The sequence below is a fragment of the Lolium rigidum genome, chromosome 4 (assembly GCF_022539505.1).
Source record: "Lolium rigidum isolate FL_2022 chromosome 4, APGP_CSIRO_Lrig_0.1, whole genome shotgun sequence".
Classification (NCBI taxonomy): domain Eukaryota; kingdom Viridiplantae; phylum Streptophyta; class Magnoliopsida; order Poales; family Poaceae; genus Lolium; species Lolium rigidum.
The window spans coordinates 196886501-196907964 of NC_061511.1; the positions used below are offsets into that span (position 1 = coordinate 196886501).

The window sequence follows — 21464 nt, forward strand, 5'->3', positions numbered from 1 at the left end:
GAGCTGCAGGGGCTGAGCTTTCATGACTCGTTCCAGTGGCATATTTAGCTAACCACGCCTGTTTATCAGCGTCTGCTCCAGAACTCCCTCCTGCTCCAGCAATTCCTCCTGCTGTAATCTGGTTCGTGCGCGCCCAGTTATTGCAATCCGGCACGTATGTGCATACGTATCCATGTGGGATCTCTTTGGGCGGCTCATACAGGAATTGGTAATCGCCAGGATGACCTCCAACCTCGTAGACGACGTATGCCGGTGAACCCTGTGGCTCTGGAGCTGCAAGCGTGAATGGTAGTTGTGGTCTGGTGTGGAATGGTATTTCTCCCTGGTGAGTCCCTAGGGCAGGTCCTGACGGAGAAAACTGATGCTTCATGATTTCCTGAACCACGCGAAGTGCAACACGCTCGAAAGCGTTCACCGGGCTCTCAGAATGACGATGTAGAGAATGAGCCACCAAATAATTGGTTTCCTGGCGCAGGGCTCTGGTGCGCTCCTCCGAAGGAAGAGACAGATCTACTCCATCGAGCACGCCTTCGGGTGTGAATCCTTTGAACCTAATGCCATGTGAACGGGTTTTTTCGAAAGAGCCGATGAGATCGGCTTCGAAGAGAGCCTTAAGCTCATCATACTTCTTCTTGTGCTCTTCAGGCAGATCTTCGTACTTGACTGGTTCGTCCGACATCTCAGCTGCAGATGTTGACGTGGTTGCTGCAGATTGTCCCACCGGGCGTGCCAGAATGTGTTGCCTGGCCAAAACCCACCGGCGAGCGGCCGACGAGCAACACGAAGAGCCGGGAGGCTCCCGAGACTCGCTAGTGGGCCCTGGTCCCTCGGGCGACGGCCCACAATGCTCTGGCACACGTCCTGACGGTCGCAAGGGCGTGCCACCTGACCTATACCTGGTCTGGAAGGTGTTTGATCGCTTCGATTAGTTTCCTGCATGGTAGACACGTAAACATTAAATGAGCCTCGATCGGCTCTCAGGTTACCTCGCTCATCGGCTCAAAGAGCCGATTGACCCATGGTTCATATTAGATCTTGCAATAACGTGGGTATCCTGCTTCATTAATATTAAGCTAAATCGATCTACGACAGTTTAGGGTTTTCACCGCATAACCGGAACATCCTACACGTAGTTGAGTCTAGCAGATACGAAAGATGATGGAAAACTAACCCTAAAAGAGGCCTAAAAACCAACACGGAGTCGATTCCCGGAACATCCCTTCTAGGATCGGCAAACCATACCTAACGCACTACCGGATCGTTCAACCCGTTTGCAAGGCCTAACCATACGGATATTAAACTAATCCTTGAAGAACAAGGAGCAACTATAACAGATCAAATCTACTAAATAAAGACGAAGCAAGATGCCGCCCTTACACCTAAGATAGGTGTAAGGGCGGCTAGATATCGAGGGGCAGCATAGCTAAGCAAGCATATCGAGGGGCTAGATAACAAGGCTTTAGTACGAGCAACACCAGATAACGAATAAACCTATAATGCCTAGATCGCAAGATGCGATCTAGGCAGCATGATGCTTACCCGGAAGAAACCCTCGAAACAAGGGGTGGCGATGCGCCTAGATTGTGTTGGTTGTGAACGTGATCGTCCTCCTTTCTCAATAACCCTAGGTACATATTTATAGTCCGGGGACTATCTATCTTTGGAATACACCTAACCGTGTACGGGCTAAACTCTATCTCTTGATTCTAACGAAATCTACCATAATATACAGATACACGGGCAATCTAGCCCAAACTCTCGTACAAGGCCGATTCAGAGACACTTCACGTGTATATCCTTCAAGCCCATCTCAATTACGGCCCATCTCCTGATTTGGCCAAAATCTGGTGATAACACATAGAGGGTGAAATTCTGGAAACCTATAGCTATGAAGATGTAATTGAAGACTTTAGAAGCGAAAAAGGTCGGAGAGCTGATCTTTAGTATGTAAATCATTGGCCTGCGGTCAAACTTATTCTTAGTATGCTATTGTGTTGTATTTTGTTTTGGAGCAGTTCATGTATGATGATCTGCTGGACCAATGTAGTACTTATGAAATCTGAACTAATGTATAGTTTTGGAGCAATTCTCTGTGTCTTCTCTGATTTCGCCCGCCCAGGTTTTTCTTTCAAGCTCCGCCACTGCCTACATCCGCCCAGGTTTTTCTTTCAAGCTCCGCCACTGCCTACATGGTGTAGTGTCTTCGCCACTGAGAAGGTGCTTGGGATAGTGGGTTCGCACGCCAGCGGCGCCATGGGTGTCCCTCATCTTCGTCCACCAACGTGGGAGTGCGGAGGTTCGGTTGCTTCGAGCGAAAGCTGACGGCACGACAGCTGCGGATGTCGGGTATAATCATTTGGAGAAGATAAATATCAGTAATCTTATTTTTCAATTTGGCAGCAAAGTAGATCTTCAAAATTCTAATATATTATCCTAACATAATTTATTTTTCCGAAATTCCCTAACATAACGTTTTACACCCTTGCAAAAGAAAAAAAATCGCAACGGGAGAAGCACTTCTCTCTCCTCAATCAGTCTACAGTCCCCACTCTCAAGCTTCATCTCCGCGTAAAACGTTATCCCCTGGCTGCCGCGTCCATCGCCTCCCCGCTGCCGGCGGGAGGACCGCGCTCTCCCCTCCGCCGGCGCGAGGGCCACCCTGCTAGTGCCGCAAGCTCTTCCCCTCCCTGCCTTGGTAGCGCTCCAGGGACGGCTGGCCCTTTCCCTACTCCCTGCTCATGTCGCCATTTCCAAGCGTGGTCATCATGCCCTGATCTTGTTTCTCCCCTCTTCGCCCATTCTAGCTGGAGAAGAGCCCGAGGAGGCGCTGGAGCTCCACCCTTCCTCCAAGCATCCACAGACACAGACCCCTGCATAGCCAAGTGCGCAGATGCCTTCGATGTGCAGCTGGAGGCGGATGAAGTGCTTCCACCGTTGTCGACTCTGTTGCTTCTGATCTAGGTTCGTTTCTGCTTATTTACCTTTTCTAGAGCATTTATTTTGGCCTGCTGCTTCTCAAGCCACTTCAATATCTGTCTTGGCAAGCATCCCACTGAACAAACAGTTTCATACATGTTAGTCTTGTGATGAAATACTTAACTGCGCATTCAGGACACTTTCCAAACCTGTTTTAGTCCCGATCAATTCTGGTAGAATCAGCGTATCTACCAGGTCTAGGGCGGAGATTGTAGGGGAAGGAAGGGGCGGTGTGCGTGCGGAGGCGAGGGCGCCGGCGGCAGGGCGCCGTCGCGCGGCTTGGGGAGAGGCGGCGGCGTAAGGCTGGGCGGTGGCTAGGGTTTGGGACTCCGACTCCTGAGGGAGTCGGCAACAAAATATGTTTATTGCTTGATTGTTCTTGTCGATTACAACTCATATATATAAGAGAAATCTGCTAAAACCCTAATCTGCTAATTGGGCTAAGCCCCTAACTAAGCCTGGCCGGCCTGGCCGGTGGGCCCCCTGCGGCGGTAGACCAGCCCGGTCATAACATCTCTCCCTGCCTGCGCAAACAGCTCGTCCTCGAGCTGGTAGTCTGGATAATGCTGCTGGAACGCCTCACGTGGTTCCCAAGTCGCCTCCTCAGCTGGAAGGCCCTCCCACTGCACCAACAAGTGCCAAATATCACGACGTCGCTGGGTGCGCCGCACCTTGGCCAGGCTGGGAAGCAGACGACCCTCTGCCGTCGGCGGAAGTGGTGGAGTGGCGACCGGCGGCTCGCCGCGGTAGGGCTTCAGCAGCCCCACGTGGAAGACGTCGTGAATGCGTGCCCCATCAGGCAACTGAAGGCGGTACGCCAAGGTCCCAATCCACTCCAAGATGACGAAGGGCCCCGCATAGCGCGGACCAAGCTTGCGCTTTGCTCGCGGGTCGAGGGACTGGTGAGAGCGGTGTAACAGACGTAACCACACCCAGTCACCCACCGCGTACTCCACCTCACGGTGACGACCGTCATAGTAGTGCTTGGCGACCTGCTGAGCCTGGACAAGACGCTGCCGCACCTCGGCTAGCATCTCGTCGCGGGTGCGGATGAGCTGGCCAGCTGCCTCCGTCCGCGCCGTTGCCGGGTCCACCGGCAGAATAGGCGGAGGTGGCCTGCCGTAGACCACCTCGAATGGCGTGGCGCGCAGGGCGGAGTGGTAGGAGGTGTTGTAGCAGTACTCCGCCCATGCAAGCCAATCCACCCAAGCGCGAGGACGATCACCTGTAACACAACGCAAATACATGGCGATCACCTTATTGACCACCTAGGACTGGCCGTCCGTCTGGGGGTGGAACGCCGTGCTGAATCGGAGTTGGACCCCCGCCATGCGGAAGAGATCCCGCCACACGTGCCCCGTGAACACCGGATCCCGGTCACACACGATGGACGAGGGAAATCCGTGTAGGCGGACGATTCCGTCGAAGAAGGCGCGGGCCACCGACGAGGCCGTGTAGGGATGGCCAAGCGCGGTGAAGTGGGCGTACTTGGAGAAGCGGTCAACCACTGTGAGAATGACAGACTTGCCTCCCACCTTAGGAGGGCCCTCGATGAAGTCCATGGAGATGTCGGCCCACACCTGCGATGGTACGTAAAGCGGCTGCAAAACGCCAGCTGGACGCAACTCCGTCTTGTTGCGCTGGCACGTCTCACACGAACGCACCCAATCCTGGACCATGGCCCAATCGCCAGGGACGTAGAAGTCAGAGCGGAGGCGGTGGAGTGTCTTTTGGACACCCTCATGACCCGCGGAATGCGCCAAGAGCAGCACCTGGTGGCGGAGGTCATCGTGGTCGGGCACGAACACGCGGCGCCCATGGAGGAGAAGACCGTCGGCGAAGCGCCAGGGGTCGTCCAGCTCGCCCGCGTCGAGCTGCTGCCGCAGAAGCTGGGCGTCCGGCGCGGTCGCGGTCGCCTGGCGGACGCGGTCGAAGAGGGCGAAGGAGGGCCCCGGACGGATGCATAGCAGGCGCCCCTCCGAGGCGCCCTCGGCAGTGTCTGGATCGGCGTCGCGGCGGGACAAGGCGTCGGCCACCGTGTTGAGGCGCCCAGGATGGTACTCCACCGTGAATTCGAAGCCGAATAGCTTGCTGATCCACTGGTGCTGTAGCACCGTCGACAGCCGCTGGTCCAAGAGGAACTTAAGACTGTAGTGGTCCGTACGTACGCGGAACGAGCGCCCCCATAGGTAGGGTCGCCACTGGCGGACGGCCGGGACCAAGCCAATGAGTTCTTGCTCGTACGCCGCAAGCTTGAGGTGGCGTGCAGCAAACGACCGGCTGAAGTAGGCGAGCGGCCCGTCGCCCTGGTGAAGGACGGCGCCGAACCCCGCTCCGGAGGCGTCGCAGTCGACGATGAACGGCCTGTCGAAGTCCGGCATCTGGAGGACGGGACCCGTCGTGAGGGCCCCCTTGAGGGCCTCGAAGGCAGCGGTAGCCTCGTCGTCCCAAGCGAAGGCATCGTGCCGCAACAGGCACGTGAGTGGCGAGGCGATGAGGCCAAACTCCCGGATGAACTTCCGGTAGTATCCAGCGAGGCCCAGGAACCCGCGTAGGGCGCGTGGGGAGTGCGGCGTTGGCTAGGCGGCGACGGCCGCCACCTTGTCCGCATCCATCGCTACCCCGTCGGCGGAGATGACGTGACCGAGGTAGGCCACAGAGGTCGTCGCAAACGAGCACTTCGAGCGCTTAAGGTGAAGTCGATGCGCTCGAAGCTCGTTGAAGACGATGGCGATATGCTGCAGGTGCTCCGCCCATGATGCACTGTAGATCAAAATATCATCGAAAAAACCCAGCACAAAACGGCGTAAGTATGGGCGGAGTACGTCGTTCATCAGGGCCTGGAAGGTCGTGGGCGCATTGCCGAAGGGCATCACCACGAACTCGAAGTGGCCATGATGCGTCCGGAATGCCGTCTTGGCGATGTCCTCCGGGTGCATGCGCACCTGATGATTGCCTGATCGGAGGTCGAGCTTGGTGAAGAATCGCGCCCCGTGGAGCTCGTCGAACAGTTCGTCAACCACCGGGATCGGGAACTTGTCCTTGAGCGTCAGGGCGTTGAGGGCGCGGTAGTCGATGCAGAAGCGCCACGTGCCATCCGACTTGCGCACCAATAGCACCGGCGCGGAGAACGGGGATGTGGAGATCCAAATGATGCCCGCCGCCAGCATGAGCGCGCACTGGCGCTCCAGCTTGTCCTTCTGCAGCTGTGGGTAGCGGTATGGGCGCACCGCCACTTGGCGCCGACCCTGGGAGCAGGTGGATACGGTGGTCACACGCGCGTGGGGGCGGCAGGGCCTGCGGCTCCTCGAAGATGTCGTCGTGCTGCTGCAGGAGGTGCGTTAGGAGGGGGTGCTCAGCGTCGTCGGCCCCGAAGACGAGCTGAAGGTGCGGTGCGGGGGCGGCGCCCCCGAGACCCTCCCAGCGAATGTGGCGACCCTGGCGCCAGAAGGTCATCATCAGGGCGTCGAAGTCCCAAAGGATGGGACCGAGCGTCCGCAGAAAGTCGACGCCAAGGATGAAGTCGAAGCAGCCTAAGTCGATGCCGGCGCACGTGATGACGAAGTGCTCGGCGCCAATGGTGAGGGGTACGTGCTGGACCACCCCATGGCAGTGAAGACAGTCACCATTGGCCACGGTCACGCGGAGGTGATCCCCGCCTATCGGCTGTAGCGCGAGGCGGTGGGGAGAAAGTTGTGCGTGGAGCCCGTGTCCAGCAGCGCCACCTGGGTCTCGCCATGGATCGTGACCGGTAGCAGCATCGTCCGCTCGTGGCGGATGCCGGCGAGTGCGTGGAGAGAGACGACGAAGGCCGTGGCGGCCGCGGCGGTCGGCTCGGCCGGCTCGGGCGTGGTGGCCACCGTACCGGTCGTCGGGTCGCCCTCCTCCACGTCGACGGTCTCCAGGTTGAAGAGGCGCGGGAACACGTGGCCGGGCGTGTAGGGATCATCACAGTTGAAGCAGAGCCCAAGGCGGCGGCGTTCGAGCTGCTCTGCCGGGGTGAGGCGGCGGAACGTGCGAGCAGCCGCGGGGGCGGGGCCGGTCGGTCCCGGTGGGGCGGGGCGGGTGGCAGCCGCGGCCGTAGGAGGAGGCCGAGCGGCACGGGCGCCGCGGGACAGGGGTGCCTGCTGAACCGCCTGGGCACGACGCTCATAAGCGCGCGCGTAGTGCATCGCCGTCTGGAGGTCCTGCGGGGCCTGGAGCTCCACGTCGGCGCGCAGCACCTTGACCGGGATGGGAAGCAGACGACCCTCTGCCGTTGGCAGAAGTGGTGGAGTGGCGACCGGCGGCTCGCCGCGGTAGGGCTTCAGCAGCCCCACATGGAAGACGTCGTGAATGCGTGCCCCATCAGGCAACTGAAGGCGGTACGCCAAGGTCCCAATCCGCTCCAAGATGACGAAGGGCCCCGCATAGCGCGGACCAAGCTTGCGCTTTGCTCGCGGGTCGAGGGACTGGTGAGAGCGGTGTAACAGACGTAACCACACCCAGTCACCCACCGCGTACTCCACCTCACGGTGACGACCGTCATAGTAGTGCTTGGCGACCTGCTGAGCTAGGAGGGCCCCGAACGGATGCATAGCAGGCGCCCCTCCGAGGCGCCCTCGGCAGTGTCTGGATCGGCGTCGCGGCGGGACAAGGCGTCGGCCACCGTGTTGAGGCGCCCAGGACGGTACTCCACCGTGAAGTCGAAGCCGAACAACTGCTCTTGGCGCATTCCGCGGGTCATGAGGGTGTCCAAAAGACACTCCACCGCCTCCGCGCTGACTTCACCTCCAACGCCGCCGCAGCTGCTGCTGTCCTCACCGACGCTGTCCCTGCCGTTCGGTGGGCAGCTGCAACAGCAGCAGCTGCTGCCGTCGCCACCAACACCGCAGCAGTGGCTGCTGCCGCCACCATCGCCGTCCCTGCCTTTCGGCAGTGTGGGAGCGACCTTGGCCCCGGGCTCTACATCGACACTGCCCGGGATGCCCTTCCACCAGGTCCGTTTCCCTCCGCCGCCGTCACCGCTACCGGCTTGGATCGCTATCCGCCACGTGTCGGCGGCGGTGAGGCTGCAGGCTGCTGCGTGCGGCCTCCTAGTGCGTCGGCGTGTGCAGAGATGCGTGATCTGCAGCTCCTCCAAGTTGCGCTTCGTTGCGCAACGGACCTCGATCTCGTCCGCTGCGTCGGGGATCTTGGGCGTGTGGTTTCCCCCACGGGCGGCAGACATGTTGTTTTTCCCGCGGGCAGCGACCTCAAAGTCTGCGCCATCGACAGTCATCCGGCGGGGAGAAGGCGTGGTGTCACCGACAGGAGCGAACCGCGTAGCACCACTGCATTTCGCCGCCGGCCGCCGCGTGGGCTCCTTTTGTCCCGCTGGTTTCCATGGGATCCAGGTGGCTGTACAGGTGCACGTTCGACGGGCGGATGGTGTCCACTTTATGTTCAGGGGTCAACAATAAAGCGTCCCAGTCCATTTCAGGTTGAGAGAAACAAGCCGAGATGTAAAAGACTTGTTTTTTAGGTGTTAGGTTTGTGTTGCGTCGAGTCATGGTTTGTTTAGGTTGCAGCTCGAGGACGAGAGGTGGGGTGTAGTGTTAGAGTACGTAATGGGCTTGGGCTGGCGGTATAGCCCGTTAGTCTTAGGGTTAAGGGTCGCTTGCTTAGGGGTCAAGTAAACCTCTCTATATATGGAGAGGAGACGTATCAATCTAAGGAAGCAAGAATTAAGAAGGAAATCCCTTCCCTCTTGCCATCGGCCGTGGGCAAGGCCCCCGACCGGCCCTCTCGCGCCATCCCTCTAGCAGCACCATAACAAATTCCTAGTAAAATTAATGCATTAATTAATTGTTCCCCCTTCCTTTCAGCAAGGAGTATTTCGTATATATCTCTGTACAAACGATCAGCCTACAAAATTTTATCAACTGAAACCATCGTGATTGCAAAAGTGCAAGTTTCTTCAACAGCCATTGTTTCACAAAATAAAAAATGCACAAGATTAGTTTTATAAAAAAATGTACACGCATCCCTGTCAATACCTGTTTTGTTCAGTTTGTGCTTGTGAATGTTAACTTTCAACATCTGAATTTCTCGGGCAACAGCTAATCCAATAGCCAGTAAGCTATACAACCATAATCATTCAGAAGTTCCATCTGAAAGGAAATGGGCTCCAAGTTGATTGTTTTTGCTTTGATGCATGAAACAGATTAATAATAATTTTTTTGACTTGCTCGTTCTTGATAGCTCCTATAACTACTATATTAAATGGCAACAAACATCTTTTTTCTCCTAATTTTGAGTTTTTTTCCGGATTAACACTGATTTGACACGTCTGCTCTCTTGTAGTTAATTGCCCTTTTGATTTTCTTGTGTACACTTTCGGTGCCTCTTAGATGTTTGGTTGTCACTTTTCTTTGTTGCGTGAGCATGATGTGCTTCTTTCCGGTCTAGGTGGACATAGCATTTTTTTTTGAACCGCTTTGACCGCTCCCTCGAGCTCCTCTCTCCCCATTATCTCCTCAGCCATGAGCTCCTCCCCATTACTCCCAGCGGCATCCTTGCCCCAGGGCCGCCGCCCTCCTCCCCTTCTCTGGCCAGGTTCGGCGCTGTCGCCTCCTCTTCCCCCGTTTCCACACCACCGTGGAGCTCGGCAGCGCCCCTACGCGCGCGCTCGCGAAATCCTAGGCACGCCCTGGGCTTGGTCGCCGGCATCCCCGGCCACCATGGTGACGGCGCCCCTCCACTTGCCCCCTTCCTCCTCCTAAATCAATGGATTCAGGCCACTACAACCTGCTCACAGAGTTAATTGGATTCTTGCATGTCCTTCGGCATCCCCAGACACCATTGCGACGGCGCCCCTCCACCTGCCCCCTTCCTCCTCCTGAATCAATGGATTTAGGACACTATAACCTCTTCAAAGAGTTAATTGGATTCCTGCATGGAGTAGCTACTACTGCTGCCCTGAACATAGCCAAACAGGTGAGATGTGCACGGTTCGGTACGGTCAACATCACCTAGCTAATAACTGTGTATTTTGCTTTCTTCCAATGTGATTGATAACAAAATATTTCCCTTCCTGAAGCAAGGCTTTCATTTCTTTGGCCAGGGTAATTTTCTCTGCATTGACATCCGACGAAACCTTCGTCCGGTGACTCTGTGCCGCTTCCACATGGTGAAGTCTGAAGTGCCACCGATCAGCTGCAATGTCATGTCTAGCAACAGCGGAGCACATGACCTTTAAATGTTTCTTTATAATGTTTGCACAGATTGATTAAACTGAGGTAAATCGATTCCCTTTCTACATTATTATGTATAGTACTTTATTTTTCAACATACCAATTAATGTATATATATGTATTTAAAGTGTGCAGTTGATAATTTTGTACACCTGCGTATTTGAAGTGTGCAATGGATAATTTGTGTTGCTTACTTCGATAATTTGTATTCATGTATAAGTCGCGGGGAAAAAAGTAGGATCTACCACAAATGTCATTTTCTCTATTGTTTGCTGACTGAATCTTCATCTTCTCTTCTTAACTATAAAAATCTGTCAAAATCTTATTGGGACTGTAAAACATCGAGCATCATATGCATCAAATCTGTGGTGACAATAAATGAAGAATACATACTAACTATTGTACACCCTTTGACCACACACTTATGTACATTGTGATTGCTTATCATGTTCTATATTATTTTTTGAAAGAGCTTGGCTGAGAGATGCTTTACATGCAGATACTACAATGCAGATCCGTGGTTGAGACCACTTGCCAACCAAGTGATCAGGTTTAGTACTTCAGTGCCTTCAAACCTCTTCAACTTTCTTTGGATTGACACTTTTTTCCTTTCACTATAGGGATTGCTAATGAGGCACTGTTTTTTTTTTCTTTACTGTATCTTGGATGTAAAAATTGGGAGAATCATCGTATTTCTGATATTGCAGCTATTTAGTTACATTCAGATTTGGTGTGTACATAAGTACTATGTTCAAATCAGACTTCAGAACAAAAAAGGTTGTGATAGAAGTTCACTAATGACTTGCCCTATGATAAGATACTGCAAGCGCATGCTAATTTACTGCCTAGCTAAGAAGACGATCCACATGGGGGTGCTTGAGATCATGCTACTGTCTGAGAAGGTGGGCTAGGTGGTTGGTCTGGGTCTGTAATGTTATATAGGGTCTTCTATTCTATTTTTCTTTCAGGAATATGTACTATATATCCTAAGAGCGATCTCTCTGGTCTCCTCTCCCTCATCCAACAGCAGGTGCAGCGACGGTGAAGGCCACCACGTCAACCACGGCCTCGGAGGTGACGAGAGCGGAGCGATCGACGAGGATGGAGACGGTTGCGACGCCATGTGAGCTCGATCGCAGATGTCGAACTTTTGTTTTTTCACATGTTTTTCCTTTTTGTGTTCTTTCTGTGAATTTTGCGGACATTTGTATGGCCAGATATTGATTTTCACATGCTTTTCGTATTTAGGTTTATTGATTTTCTTGCATATTGTACTTCACTGAAATCTTATTGATGAATGGCATGGCCGTAAAAGAACATTAGAAAATCTGCACTTCTCGCCCTTATTTTAGGCATTGGTACCAGATTAATCAAGTTTTCTATTCATTCAGAGTTGCACTTTCTGTCCAATCTACTTTTATATCTTGATATTTGGGATCAAACAAATTATTGCGGGTGCGGGAAAAAGTTGCATCATATCCTGTCCTTTCTGGACTAGCAAAGCTTTTCTATCCTGTAGTAACTAGGCGATAGTTTTCATCTTCCCCATTGAGAGGGCACTCTCGCTGATGAGAATGATACCTGGTCTTGGAGAATTCCAGGTTTTAGCATCTCCAAGGGATATATAAAGTTCACACTGAATATTATACTATCCATGCAAATTTTCATTAGTTATGAAGTCATGTACTCAACTCAACCGTGTTGTTTTTCTTGACTTTACTTTTGGATAGGCTGAACACAAGAGACATGTTGCAGCGTCGATTTTTTTTTAAATATTAGTGGTGTATAATGTAAAACGAACTCACAATTGAGGGGAACTCTCATTCTTTCAACACAGTTTGCCTAGACATGGCTGAAATTATCTTTATTCAGATCTCACGGCTACAAGTTCAATTAATAGTAACACTCGAAATATGTTGATTGTCCCATTTCATATGAAAATTATTACATCAATTTTCTGGAGTATCTGGTGGCTATTTTCGTACTTTTTACCCTCCAAATAAAATATTGTAGCTCATATGGACCCTCAAACTGATTCTGCTACCAGTATGTTCATGTTTTCTTTTCAACTGGAATCCAAAATTTACATATCCATGGCTATATTTTCTTGACAGCTTTGAGAGATGCAGAGTAATAACTGCCTTTTCACAAATTTTAGTTGTTACTTGTTAGTAACCACCTGTTCATATGTTCCTGTTTTTTTTCTATCATATATAGATAAATGAGCAAGGATCCATTTAGTTTGGTTTCCAAGTATTCCATTAGGGATTGCACATTATTGAAAACTCTACAAGTCCGAGTAGTTTTGATCTGTTTTGGTGCTGCCTAGGTTGTGCACGAATTAATGAATATCAATCATTATGGCTTCCTTTATGGAATCGAAACTGATAATACATCTTAGAATTGATCTTTAGTTGGTCCTTCCGGAGTATACAACTATTATTGACCAAATTTATCGGAGTGGAATATGTAGTGTATCATAATCCAATACACAATGCCCTTCAATTTTTTAACTGTCGTTGTATTTTTTCATTGTTTTGGTGTGCTTGATTAGTTGATTTTGTGATAACACAATGGAAGGGTTTCCGTAGCAGATAGGGATGGGCTTGGATGGATGAGAAAACACCTTGTTAATGATCTCTCGAGTTCAATAGAACTATAGTTGCCCCCTTTATTTGAAAATATGAAGCAGGTGGTTTCCATCGGGTGGAGGTAGAGACAACAACTTATTCCATTTGGTTTCGTGGCAACACCGAATCCTCACTAGAAAAAAAAACTTTGAATGGTCAATGCAACTATGCAGTAAAGAGGGACCAATAGTTTATTTTTTTATTGAGCAGCTCCAGAACATATTACATGTGCTTGAATATCTACTTCAGCTTATTTCCAAAGGTGGTTGCTGTAATGTCTCAACAACCTAACTAAGTAAAAAAGGTTTTAGAAGGTATCTCTCCTTTCTTTCAGAATATTTTCATCTATCTACTGTTGTATTTGGATTTTTTGGTCTATTGTTCAGATGATTCATATGTGCATCTAGGTTGTTCTCATAAGTTCTATATTTATTTGTCATTACAGTGTCTTTGGTTTGTCGGCGCAAAATGGAATGTACTTACATTTATTCAGTTATCTCTGAAAGTTTAATTGAAGTCTGAGTGATCGACTTTTTGTTTATATGCAGATTCTACGGAGTGGTCCATCCTTACAAGTCGTTTCTACAACTTATTCCAGGTATTTGAGGTTGCTTCTCTTTTGTATGGAAATCAATCAGCCATTTGCTTTCTCTGTGTTAATGCATATGCAAACATTGTCTTATCTGAGGTTGCCTCTAAATATGATTACAAAATATTATATGCACATACTACCTCCTCTATCCAACTATTGAAGAATGTCTCTTCTAAGCTATTGCTAACATGTAGTTATTCTTATAAGTATCAGCAAAAGGTACTTGTATGCTTCAGTGATACTGATATCGGTTGGCGGTATGGTCCACAATTTCTAGAGCCCACAGAAAAGTCAATATTGTTACCAATCAGACACCAATTGTGTTAGATAAATTATAAATTTCTTAACTAGGGCAAAAAAGAAAAATTTCGGTTACATTTGTAGTTGTACCCGTATGTTACTAGCACTAGGTAATATATTTGGATTGACGTTTAGATTCTCCACCTTGACGCAAAGAGCAGACCCAACAGTGACACTACAATCAAATATACACTTTCTCACCATGGAACTACTTCAAGGAAAACAAAGCTAGCCATTACCTTATAGTCCTGGCAACACTCGGCAGAATACCTGCGCTAACATGTTGATGGTTGCGGCCTAACATGCATATGTGCACTGGTATGGAATACTTGCCAGAATACTGTTGCCAAAGGTCAATAGCAACACGAAATATTTCAACGTACATACACGACCACTGCTATTCTCCATATAAAACATGGGTGTTAGTTTTGCTCCAGGTACAGGTAAGAACGCTCCAGTTCTCTCCGCGTACTTCTTTTGGTTCTTTCCAGGTATAATATATTATGTTATTTCTCAAATGTTTTTGTTGCTGCAGAAAAGATTTCTGCCATCCCAGAACAATTGTTCCTTTATACTTTTTAAATGTTTATCATATGCCTAGATCAATTTTTTCTTTACCACTTTGATGTCCTTTCCTTGAAATTGTCTGTATCGGAATCTTTTTCTTTACTGCTTACTCAGTTCTTAGAGTTTTCTCATTCACACACAATCTAAATTTTCATAGTATATTTATTGTTTCTGTACATGCCAAGTATGAGGCTATGAGCATTCAAGAAGGCTACGTGGTCGAATTCCCCTCAGTTTTAGAGATTGGCAACTACTCCCTCCGTACCGCTTTAATCGATGCACAGTGATGCCTACCCAAGCATATACGTATGTGATGGCCGGCGTCAATTAAATAGGAATCGAGGTAGTAATTACAGTAATTCAATCTATTCCAGGGATATGTTCATTCATTTCTCTGCAGTACCGGTTATCACTATCAGATTTAATTTTTGTGTCTTTTTAATGCTTGCTTATTTACTTGATGCTTAGAATCAACTTTTTATGCACATAATTTCAATGTATGATGTATCAAAAAAAAATCAACCACCTTGAAACCAATTGTTTAAATAACGAAATATACGTTATTTTTATCAATTCAAGTGTGATGTTGGCGCGGCGTGCCGCTGCGCCCATTTCTGCTAGTGTGTTTTAAAGTAGTACACTGGAGCACAATTCTAGTGCGCCGTCGGTGAGGATAAAAAAAACAAAAAAACATAGACAAATTGGAAACAAGAAGTCTTATTACCACAAAGGGATCTATATTATTCTTGTTAGAGACATTGAGAGGCCTATGTACCCAGCTGAAATCAGGTGATATTGAACAGTTGGAACTTAATTAGAGCACAGCTCTGTAGGGTAGTAATGCTAGAGATAAGCAGAATACTCACGGGCATACCAATTATGCCACTCTGTCCTTTGCATTCTTGACTAATTTCTTGCGTTTGGTGACCAATTCTTACGGTTCATTCATATGAACACATCCCTGCCATCACAGCAAAACAGATAAGCCATATACCATTACTACAAAATTGGCTCAAATTAAGTTTATGTACCATTTGTATGTGTGTTAGTTACGTTACTCAATGGGGTACGTTGTGAACTCCGCAAACTGTAGAAGCTTGACACATCTGCACACCATTTACATACTTCGAGTTGCAGCCTTCTTCTGTTGGCGGGCTATACGTTGCCACTGTAGATACTCAGCTTTTTGTCGATAGACAATCGAGGACGAAATTCAGCAGGTTGTGAAGAAGTTGCATCCGTTTGATGGATAGTCGCATTATTGCATCCCAAACAAGCCTCAACACTTGAACGGATCGCAAACATTGGCAAAGAGATCATTGGGTGAGTGAAAAAATGAAATAACAAATTATCTTACCCGATAATGGGTTGAGTGAAACTGCTTCAACCAATTTGGTTTGCGACAAGTTATTAATGTGCAACGCTCTGGACTCATCTAATTGTGAAGAATCGAATTGTGAAATCTGTGATGCATCTATTTGCTGAACAACTGGAGGCATACCTATTTATTTTGCAACACCAAGTTCAGTTTTTCATCATAATCTGTATTATGAAAACATGGCACACATATGTTGTCAGTTTGGAACATATGACCTTCTGCAGGGTGCATGTTTTCGTCATTCACAGGGCTGCTGATTGCTTTTTAAGCTCCTGTGATTGGCGGAGGAGCTTTCTAATCTCGTCCTTCTTATTTGCATACTATTCCGTATTCCTCTACTTTTGACCTCTTTAGGATCTACATAGACTACCTCTTTGTGAAAAAAATCATAAGGTCCTCTAATATTTGTGACGAATCAGCTATAGTCATCAGAGATGCTCCGCTTTGCCAGTCTTACAATTACATTGCAGACAAAAACAGCATTCCATATATAAATTTGCAATACAAAAACATGTCAGCCATATGTCGGGAGTTTAGCACACATGACTCTCTGTACTATTGTTGGGTGAATTCGAGTTGTCCAGTAGTTGGAGTATCACATAAGGTCTTCTTCAAGTTCACCGGGTCGAGTTGTCGAAGTGTCAGAGTGTCCTTTTCTTGCTATAGAGGGATACAAAGAAAATAGAGGGTAGCGTTGTGCAATTCTGAAATCAAACCTTGATTGATTTTGCAGACTTCAAACTTCAAAAGAAGCGTGCAGGGATGTAGGGTTGGCTCCGCCCTGGGCGGCTGTCATCTCGTTGATTTGCGGATGGACGGTTGGACGGCGGTGCAGCGGACGCGACGGCGGTCGGCGGTCGGTGCCCGGCGGTGCAGATCAGGCGGCCGTGCGCAAGTCGGCTTGCAGGGTCAAGCGCGGCGGGCGGCTGGCAGGATCAAGCACGGCGGGCGACATGACGGTCGTGACTCGTGACCGCGCCGGAGGCATCGACGTGTCGTGGACGCACGGCTGCGGTTACCCTTTTGTATGCCTATTTTTATAATTAGGACGATCAATTCACGGGAGCGGGATGACATGTTTTCGATCGAACAGTTCGCCTTAGTCCGCCTTGGATTGTCCTCTCTGTCTGTAATCCTTAGATGGACAATGTATGGACGTGATTCGTTGAATCACCCCACACTCTCCCTTTTAATAGTAGTGGTGATACAAGCAGAGCCGCCGTGGGGTACTTTGGTCCATTCGTGAAAAAGCTAACTGAACAACGTGACGGAACCAACAACGGTGTCATATAAGGCAAAACAAATTGCACAAAGTGTCATAGGAAAGAATGTTTCGGCCAGTGTCAAATAAGGAACCTCATTTTAGGGAGTGTTATATAAGGAATTTTCTCATAAAATCAAGGACATATACCCAGGTTCAGTCATGAGCGAATAAAATCAAGGACATATACCCAGGTTCAGTCATGAGTAAATAAAACAAAGGATATCTACAGCATGATATGCTTCCATTGCCCAAAGATATAATTAACAAACAACTGGATTACATATTTGAGTAGAAAGGTTACTTGAACCAAAAATAGCACCAAACCAGAGTCGGTCCAACGGCTGCGCCCAAATTTGTACGGTTGTGCCTAAACTGAAGCATCACCTAAATAACACTTGATTTTCGTGAAAAGATACCGAGATTCATTCATGAGGTATAAAATCAAAGACATCTATTGCATGCATTTGTTATCACCAGATTTTGGCTAAATCAGGAGGTGGGCCGCGATCAAGATGGGCTTGGAAGATTACGTATGGAAGATATATGAAGCGGCCTTGCACGGAGAATTTGGGCTTAATTGCCCGTGTATCTGTAACATATTAGATCGTATCTTAGTTTAGAGGTAGAATCTTACTCGTGCACGGTTTGGTGCACGCCCGCATTAGAAAGTCCGCTGGACTATAAATATGTATCTAGGGTTTATGGAATAAACAACAACTCACGTTCAACCCCAAAAACAAACCAATCTCGGCGCATCGCCAACTCCTTCGTCTCGAGGGTTTCTATCGGGTAAGCGACATGCTGCCTAGATCGCATCTTGCGATCTAGGCAGCACAAGCCCACGTTGTTCATGCGTTGCTCGTACTTGAAGCGCTTTTGATGGCGAGCAACGTAGTTATCATTAGATGTGTTAGGGTTAGCATTGTTCTTCGTTTAAGCATGCTTACGTAGTGCAACCCTTGCATATCTAGCCGTCCTCACGCCTATCTCAGGTGTGGGGGCGGCACCCGCTTGATCTTTATTTAGTAGATCTGATCCGTTACGATTGCTCCTTGTTCTACGGGGATTAGTTTAATATACTGCAATAGTTTGGCCTTACAAAGGGGGAGGATCTCGTGGCACGTAGGGTGGCGTTCGCAAGTCCTAAACGGGATGTTCCTAGGATCAACTTCATGTTGGTTTTTTGGCCTTGTTTAGGATCGGCTTACGAGCACCGTGCGTGGCCATCCGGCCCAACTCTGGAGTAGGATGATCCGATTATGTGGTGAAAACCCTAAATCGTCGTAGATCTCATTAGCTTCATCTTGATCAAGCAGGACCACCAAGTATTCGTACACCCCGTACGGATCACGGGTGGATCGGCTCTTTGAGCCGATTCACAGGATAACCTGAGAGCCGATCGAGGCTCGTATTTAACGTTTACATGTATGCCCTGCGGGAAACTAAGCGAGGCAATATCATCACCTTCCCGACCAGGTATAGGTCGGGTGGCACGCCCTTGCACTTCGCAGCGCCGCGTGTGACCGAGAAGAGCATTGCGGGCCGTCGCTCGGAGGGGTCTCGGCCAGCCGCAGCTCTAGGCTCCCCCGGCTCTACGGTGTTGACAAGGCCGCTGCCCGCCGGTGGGTTTTGGCGAGTCAACACATTCGGCACGCCCGGTGGGACAATCGTCTACATCAACCACATCGCCATCTACATCCGAGATGGCGGACGGCACGCCGGTCACCTACGAGGATCCGCTCGACGACCTCAAGAAGCAATACAACGAGATCAAGGCTACCCTCGAAGCCGACCTCATCGGCTCTTTTCGAGAGAACCCGTTACGGTGGCATCGGATGGAAGGGGTTCTCACCGGAAGGTGCACTCGATGGGGTAGACCTTTCTTCCCCGTCGGAGGAACGCACCGAGGGTCGCGGCAAGAGATCAACTACCTGGTGGCTCACTCGCTACACCGCCACTCCGAGAACTTGGTTAACGTCTTGGAGCGTGTCGCCTGCGCGTGATCCGAGAGATCATGAGCCACCGGTACTCGCCGTCGGGACCAGCTCTCGGGACGCATCAAGGAGAGTTGCCATTCCGGTCCCGTCCACCGCTGCCATTTGCGTTGGCGGCACCTGCTGAAGTGCCGACTACACCGGCATTCCTCGTTTACTGAGGTGGTGGCGACCCCGGTGACTACCAGTTCTTAATGGAGGCGCCTAAGGAGATCCCTCATGGGTACGCATGCATGTATGTGCCGGATTGTGGTGGCTGGGCACTCACTAACCAGGCCACAACATCGGGGACTCCGGCGAAGACGGGAGGAACGTCGGCGACGGAGCGGACGTGGCTAACTAAATACGCCACACCGACGAAACTCCCGAGCCCGGCTCCTGCAGGCGGCTCGGAGCTGGAAAAGCAAATGTGGCGAGGCCAAGTACGCCACCCCGGCGAATCTTCGAGTGCAACTCCTACGGCCAGCACGGCGGATCGGATCGGTACCATGCGAGAGACCGGTTCGGCATGATGCCGAAAAGAAGGGCGGTCGGCTATTCCAAGCCGTACCACGACGATTACGAGATGATCCCGCTGCCACCAAAATATCGGCTCCACGACTTCTCCAAATTCAGTGGATCAGATCAATCCAGCTCCATCGAGCACGTCAGCCGATATTTGGCTCAACTAGGACCGGCTTCAGTGTCGGATCAGCTACGCGTGAGGCTCTTTTCACAGTCCCTCACGGGATCGGATTTTGGATGGTACACCTCTCTACCAGCGAACTCCATCCAGTCTTGGAAGCAATTGGAAGAACAGTTCCATATGCAATACCATTCGAAGCTTCCGAGTCCGGCATTGCCGATCTAGCACAACTACGTCGAAGCGCGGGAAACGGTGACAGAATACATCCAGCGCTTCGGGAATCTTAGGAACCGATGTTATTCGGTTCGTATAAGCTGAAAAGGAAGCAGTCGAGTTGGCAGTAGCAGGCCTTGCAACACAGCTCAAGGACATGGCCTCCCAAGCAGATTATCCCTCACTGGCGCACATGGTTCAGAAACTATCGGCATATGAACAGCGCCATCCCGACCTGTACCAAGACAAGTTCAAGCGTGCAGTAGTCATGGTCGATACGGAGGAGGATGAAGTGCCTGCGGGAGGCCAAGAGATAGCGATGGGCTGAGTGGACTCGGGGAGGAACCCTCGTGGCCTGCAAATGGGTAAAGCCACCGGGGCCGCCCGGGGGATTTGATTTTGACGTGACCAAGACTGAACAAATCTTCGACCTCCTGCTTAAGGAGAAACGAGTTGACGGTTCTGAAGGTCTCAAGTTCCCCACGGCGAAAGAGCTAAACGGAAAGCCGTATCGCAAATTCCACAACTCGCTTTCCCATGCCACCAACGACTGCCGGGTGTGGCGTCGGCACATCCAAGCGGCGATAGAGAAGGGGCGGCTAATTTTCAACCAGGTACGCCATGAAGGTCGACACCCAACCCTTCCCCGCCGTTAACATGGTAGGAATCACCTACCACTGAAGGTTGCCGGCCAGGCCCCTCGTTCGGCATCAACATGGTAGGGCCTGGAAACCACTCCGGCAAAGATGGAGATGAGGGCAGCTGCTCTCACGGCAAGGATACGGATGAGGCCGCTCCATGCGATCGGCTCCGTCATGATGGCAAGCGCTATGTCACGAGGGAGAGGTGAAGAATATAAGATATCAGCGACCCCTCTCTGATCACCTCCTCAACAAATATGTTAATCACTATGGTCAACGCCGGCGACCCTATTACAGTGATAGAGAAGATCGTTTGGCTAGAGAAGCCAGAAGATATCGTCGGCAGGATCACGATGAGGAGGAGCATGAGCGCTATGCCACGGAAGCATCAAGGGAGCAAGACGACAACGCCGGGCATTGGGACTGCCCCTTCTTCGACACTCTGCTGGGATTCGGGAATGAGCCGATTGCCCACAATCGGCAATTGCCAGAATGCAATCAGAAAAAGAAGGAGGCAGCCAACGTGTCTGTGTTCGAGCGCTTAGGGCCTCTCCCACCACAAAGCAAATGCGCTGAGTCACCTCGTTGGGCAGATCTTGAAGATTCAGAAGACGAGGGAGAAGTGGAAGAAGACAGGTACCACCGGCCAAGGTGGTGCCCCGACGGACTCAGCCGTTCCCGAAGCGCGGGGTTCAGCGATTGCGCGGCCTGGAGGAAGCCGAAAGGTTGTACCCGCATACGCTAAGAAAGGCACGGCCCGATCCGGCTGCAAAGGTTCAGCGAACCCTGGATGAAGAGGGTCGTCCACGGAAAATGGAGTGGCGCCCTAAACGAGAGGAAAGCCGATGATGAGACATCGGCTGGCACAAACATGGTACTCGTCTTGCCGACGGAGCGTAGCGCTCCACGACTCTACGGAGCACACAAGGTGGACGACGGCGGGCGCATCAAGTCGGAGGTTGGGTTGGTTTCATCCAGCCTGACCAAGTAGCAAGATCAAACCAATGAGCAAATCAGGAGAGGCTGATCCTTGTGATCGGCCCCAAAAAAAAAAAATTATGAAGGGAACT

General features: G+C 50.4%; 1 long non-coding RNA gene across 12 annotated transcripts in view; it reads left to right on the forward strand.

Annotated features, from left to right (window-relative positions):
* Nucleotides 1-2565: 2565 nt before the first annotated feature.
* Nucleotides 2566-21464, forward strand: part of LOC124706811 — a 28445-nt gene continuing 9546 nt past the window's right edge. The window contains exons 1-6 of one of the 12 annotated variants that reach the window (XR_007004589.1): nucleotides 2566-2695; nucleotides 2805-2961; nucleotides 9793-9933; nucleotides 10061-10235; nucleotides 10690-11092; nucleotides 11218-13570. This is a non-coding gene — a long non-coding RNA (uncharacterized LOC124706811). Of the gene's footprint in view, nucleotides 2962-8833; nucleotides 9934-10060; nucleotides 10236-10689; nucleotides 11093-11217; nucleotides 14623-16390; nucleotides 16511-21464 lie in introns of those variants that run through there. The other 11 variants (XR_007004597.1, XR_007004588.1, XR_007004591.1 and 8 more) reach the window with 11 other exon arrangements.